Here is a 5,807-nt window from a genome sequence, read left to right as displayed (position 1 = left end):
GAGAGAGAGCGAGGGACAGGGAGAGAGAGAGAGAGAGAGGGAGAGAGGGACAGGGAGAGAGAGAGAGAGGGACAGGGAGAGAGAGAGAGACAGGGAGAGAGAGAGGGACAGACAGAGAGGGACAGGGAGAGAGAGAGTGAGATAGAGGGAGAGAGTGAGGGACAGGGAGAGAGAGGGACAGGGAGAGAGAGAGAGAGACAGAGAGAGAGAGAGAGGGACAGAGAGAGAGAGAGAGAGCGACAGGGAGAGAGTGAGGGACAGGGAGAGAGAGTGAGGGACAGGGAGAGAGAGAGAGGGACAGAGAGAGAGAGTGAGGGACAGAGAGAGAGAGAGACAGGGAGAGAGTGAGGGACAGAGAGAGAGAGAGAGGGACAGGGAGAGAGAGAGAGAGGGGGGAGAGAGACAGAGTGAGAGAGAGAGGGACAGGGAGAGAGAGAGATGGGGGGAGAGGGACAGAGAGAGAGAGAGGGACAGGGAGAGAGAGACAGAGGGGGAGTGGGACAGTGAGAGAGAGAGAGAGAGTGACAGGGAGAGAGAGAGAGAGAGGGACAGGGAGAGAGTGGGACAGGGAGAAAGAGAGACAGGGAGAGAGAGAGAGACAGGGAGAGAGAGAGAGAGAGGGACAGAGAGAGAGAGAGAGGGACAGGGAGAGAGAGAGAGGGAGAGAGAGAGGGAGGGAGAGAGAGAGGGACAGGGAGAGAGAGGGACAGGGAGAGAGAGAGAGATACAGGGAGAGAGAGAGGGACAGGGAGAGATAGAGAGGGAGAGACAGGGAGAGAGAGAGAGACAGGGAGAGAGAGAGAGCATGAGGGACAGAGAGAGAGAGGGAGAGAGGGACAGGGAGAGAGAGAGGAGGACAGGGAGAGAGAGAGAGAGAGAGAGAGAGACAGGGAGAGAGAGAGTGAGATAGAGGGAGAGAGAGTGAGGGACAGGGAGAGAGAGAGTGAGAGAGAGAGAGAGAGAGAGAGAGACAGGGAGAGAGAGGGACAGGGTGAGAGGGAGAGAGGGAGACAGAGAGAGTGAGAGAGAGTGAGGGACAGGGAGAGAGAGAGAGGGAGAGAGGGACAGGGAGAGAGAGAGTGAGATAGAGGGAGAGAGAGTGAGGGACAGGGAGAGAGAGAGTGAGATAGAGGGAGAGAGAGTGAGGGATAGGGAGAGAGAGGGACAGGGTGAGAGGGAGAGAGGGAGACAGAGAGAGTGAGAGAGAGTGAGGGACAGGGAGAGAGAGAGAGGGAGAGAGGGACAGGGAGAGAGAGAGAGAGGGACAGGGAGAGAGAGAGAGACAGGGGGAGAGAGAGGGACAGAGAGAGAGAGAGAGGGACGGGGAGAGAGAGAGTGAGATAGAGGGAGAGAGAGTGAGGGACAGGGAGAGAGAGGGACAGAGAGAGAGAGGGACAGGGAGAGAGAGAGGGGGACAGAGAGAGGGGGGGGACAGGGAGAGAGAGAGAGTGACGGAGAGAGAGAGGTACAGGGAGAGAGAGTGAGGTACAGGGAGAGAGAGTGAGGGACCGGGAGAGAGAGAGAGAGAGAGTGAGGGACAGGGAGTGAGAGGGACAGAGAGAGAGAGTGAGGGACGCAGAGAGAGAGGGACAGAGATAGAGTGAGGTACGCAGAGAGAGAGGGACAGAGATAGAGTGAGGTACGCAGAGAGAGAGAGACAATGAGAGAGGGACAGTGAGAGTGGGACAGTGAGAGTGGGACCGAGACAGAGAGAGAGGGACAGGAACAGAGAGAGATTGAGAGAAAGAGCGGGATACATAGAGAGAGAGAGAGGAACACAGAGAGAGTGACAGAGAGAGAAAGATAGAGAGGGACACAGAGAGAGAGTGAGGGACACAGGGAGAGAATGATGGACACAGGGAGAGAAAGTGGGACACAGGGAGAGAGTGACGGACACAGGGAGAGAGAGTGGGACACAGGGAGAGAGTGTGATAGAGAGACCGAGGGACAGACAGAGAAAGAGAGAGTGAGGGATACAGAGAGAGGGACAGAGAGAGAGAGAGAGGGACACAGAGAGAGAGAGAGGGACACAGAGAGAGAGAGGGACACAGAGAGAGAGAGGGACACAGAGAGAGTGGGGGAGAGAGAGAGTGGGGGACACAGAGAGAGAGAATGCATGTGTGTGAGAGAGAATGCGTGTGTGAGAGAGAATGCGTGTGTGAGAGAGAATGCGTGTGTGCGAGAGAGAATGCGTGTGAGAGAGAGAGAGAATGTGTGTGTGAGAGAGAGAATGCGTGTGTGCGAGAGAGAAAATGTGTGTGAGAGAGAGAGAATGAGTGTGTGTGAGAGAGAATGTGTGTGAGTGAGAATGCGTGTGTGAGTGAGAATGCGTGTGTGTGTGAGAGAGAATGTGGAATGCATGTGTGTGCGAGAGAAAATGTGTGTGAGAGAGAGAGAGAGAATGCGTGTGTGTGAGAGAGAGAATGCGTGTGTGTGAGAGAGAATGTGTGTGAGAGAGAATGCGTGGTTGTGAGATAGAAAATGTGTGTGTGAGAGAGAGAGAATGCGTGTGTGTGAGAGAGAGAGAATGCGTGTGTGTGTGAGAGAGAGAATGCGTGTGTGAGAGAGAGAGAAAGCGTGTGTGAGAGAGAAAATGTGTGTGTGAGAGAGAATGCGTGTGTGAGTGAGAATGCGTGTGTGAGAGAGAGAATGTGGAATGCGTGTGTTTGAGAGAGAAAATGTGTGTGAGAGAGAGAGAATGCGTGTGTGTGAGAGAGAAAATGTGTGTGTGAGAGAGAATGCGTGTGTGAGTGAGAATGCGTGTGTGTGTGAGAGAGAGAATGCATGTGTGTGAGAGAGAAAATGTGGAATGCGTGTGTGTGAGAGAGAAAATGTGTGTGTGAGAGAGAGAGAATGCGTGTGTGTGTGAGAGACAATGTGGAATGCGTGTGTGTGAGAGAGAAAATGTGGAATGCGTGTGTGTGAGAGAGAAAATGCGTTTGTGAGAGAGAGAGAATGCGTGTATGAGAGAGAATGCGTGTGTGTGAGAGAGAGAATGCGTGCGTGTGAGAGAGAAAATGTGTGAGAGAGAGAATGCATGTGTGAGAGAGAATGAGAATGCGTGTGTGAGAAAGAATGCGTGTGCGAGAGAGAGCGAGAATGCGTGTGTGAGAGAGAGAGAATGAGTGTGAGAGAGAATGCGTCTGTGAGAGAGAGAGAGAATGCACGCGTGAGAGAGAGAATGAGTGTGGGAGAGAGAGAGCGAATGCGTGAGTGAGAGAGAGAATGAGTGTGTGAGAGAGAGAATGAGTGTGTGTGAGAGAGAAAATGTGTGTGAGAGAGAATGCGTGCATGTGTGAGAGAGAGAATGCATGTGTGAGAGAGAATGCGTGTGTGCGAGAGAGAAAATGTGTGTGTGAGAGAATGCGTGTATGAGAGAGAATGAGTGTACATGAGAGAGAATGCATGTGTGAGAAAGAATGCGTGTGTGTGAGAGAGAGAGAATGAGTGTGTGCGTGAGAGAGAATGCGTGTACAAGAGAGAGCGAGAATGCATGTGTGCGAGAGAGAATGAGTGTGCTTGAGTGAATGCACGTATGTGAGAGAGAGAAGCGTGTGTGCAAGAGAGAGAATGCACGTATGTGAGAGAGAGAATGCGTGTGTGCGAGAGAGAGAGAATGCACGCATGTGAGAGAGAGAGAGAATGTGCGTGTGTGAGAGAGAGAGAATGCGTGTGTGCGAGAGAGAGAATGCGTGTGTGCGAGAGAGAGAATGCGCGTATGTGAGAGCGAACGAGTTTGCAAGAGAGAGAATGCGTGTGTGAGAAAGAATGCGTGTGTGAGAGAGAGAGAATGAGTGTGAGAGAGAATGCGTCTGTGAGAGAGAGAGAGAGAATGCACGCGTGAGAAAGAGAATGAGTGTGGGAGAGAGAGAGCGAATGCGTGATGAGAGAGAGAATGAGTGTGTGAGAGAGAGAATGAGTGTGCAAGAGAGAGAATGGGTGCGTGAGAGAGAGAATGAGTGTTTGAGAGAGAGAATGCGTGTGTGAGAGAGAGAATGAGTGTTTGAGAGAGAATGTGTGCGTGAGAGAGAGAATGAGTATGGGAGAGAGAGAGAGCGAATGCGTGAGTGAGAGAGAGAATGAGTGTGTGAGAGAGAATGAGTGTGCGAGAGAGAGAATGAGTGTGTGAGAGAATGCGTGCGTGAGAGATAGATAGAATGCACGTGTGAGAGAGAGAATGCGTGTGTGAGAGAGAGAATCAGTGTGGGAGAGAGAGAGAGCGAATGGGTGAGTGAGAGAGAAAAAGTGTGTGTGAGAGAGAGAGAATGCGTGTATGAGAGAGAATAAGTGTGTGAGAGAGAATGCGTGCATGAGAGAGAGAATAAGTGTGAAAGAGAATGTGTCTGTGAGAGAGAATGCGCGCGTGAGAGAGAGAATGAGTATGGGAGAGAGAGAGAGAATGAGTGTGTGTGAGAGAGAATGAGTGTGTGAGAGAATGCTTGTGTGAGAGAGAATGAGTGTGCGAGAGAGAGAATGCGCGTGTGTGAGAGAGAGAGAATGCCTGTGTGCAAGTGCGTGCATGAGAGAGAGAAAATGTGCCCATGTGAGTGAGAAAGTGTGTGAGCGTGTGTGAGATATGATGTGCTCATGCATGAGAGTGTGTGTGAGTGTGAGAAAGAAAGGGTGAAAGTGAGAGAGAGGAAGTGTGTGAGTGGATGTGAAAGAGTGAGTGCATGCGAGTGTGTGTGCATGTGAGAGAGAGTGTGTGAACAAGTGAACGAGAGTGAGTGTGCACGTGAGAGAGAGGGCATGTGTGAGTGACTTTGCAAGTGTGTGTGAGAGAGACAGAGTTTTGGAGAGAGAGAGAGAGTGAGTGTGTGAAAGTGAGCATGTATGAGATGGTGAATGTGAGTGTGTGGGGTAAGTGTGTCAGAAAGTGTATATGAGAGTGTGTGTGTAAGAGTGTGTGTGGAAGCGAGTGTGTGAGAGAGAGAGTGTAGAGAGAGAGAATGAGTGAGTGAAAGTGTGTGTATGTCAGAGAGACAGAGAGAGAGTGTATGTTTGTGTGTGAGTGTGAGAGAGAAATTGTGATGGAGCGTGTGAAAATGTTTGAGTGTGCATTTGTGAGTGACTGCGTGTGTGTGTGTTTGTGTGCATGTCGGTGTGGATGTCTGCAAGCGTGTGAAAGGGCATGTGTGCGAGGGACTGAATGTGGTGTGTGAGGGGGTGTGTGTACACGTGTGAGAGTGTGAGTAAATGAGAGTGAGGGACAGTGTATAGTTTAGTGGATCATTACTGGGACAAGGACATAAACACGTGGTTTATACACAGTTACATTATGGAGGGATAGCACTGACACGGAAACTGGGCACTCCGATGGAATCACACACAAAGTCTCACTCTCTCACACACCCACACACAGAGGCTTGGTTTCACTCTCTCTCTCACACACACAGAGGCTTGGTCTCACTCTCTCACGAACACACACAGAGGCTTGGCCTCAATCTCTCACACACACACACAGAGGCTTGGTCTCACTCTCTCTCTCACACACACAGAGGCTTGGTCTCACTCTCTCACACACGCACACAGAGGCTTGGTCTCACTCTCTCTCACACACACACAGAGGCTTGGTTTCACTCTCTCTCACACACACACAGAGGCTTGGTCTCACTCTCTCACGCACACACACAGAGGCTTGGTCTCAATCTCTCTCACACACACACACAGAGGCTTGGTCTCACTCTCTCTCACACACACACAGAGGCTTGGTCTCACTCTCTCACACACACACACAGAGGCTTGGTCTCACTCTCTCTCACACACAAACAGTCTCACTCTCTCTCTCACACACACACAGGCTTGGT

This window comes from Chiloscyllium punctatum, unplaced genomic scaffold (genome assembly GCF_047496795.1).
Source record: "Chiloscyllium punctatum isolate Juve2018m unplaced genomic scaffold, sChiPun1.3 scaffold_85, whole genome shotgun sequence".
In the NCBI taxonomy this organism is placed as follows: Eukaryota; Metazoa; Chordata; class Chondrichthyes; order Orectolobiformes; family Hemiscylliidae; genus Chiloscyllium; species Chiloscyllium punctatum.
This window is presented reverse-complemented; position numbering follows the sequence as displayed.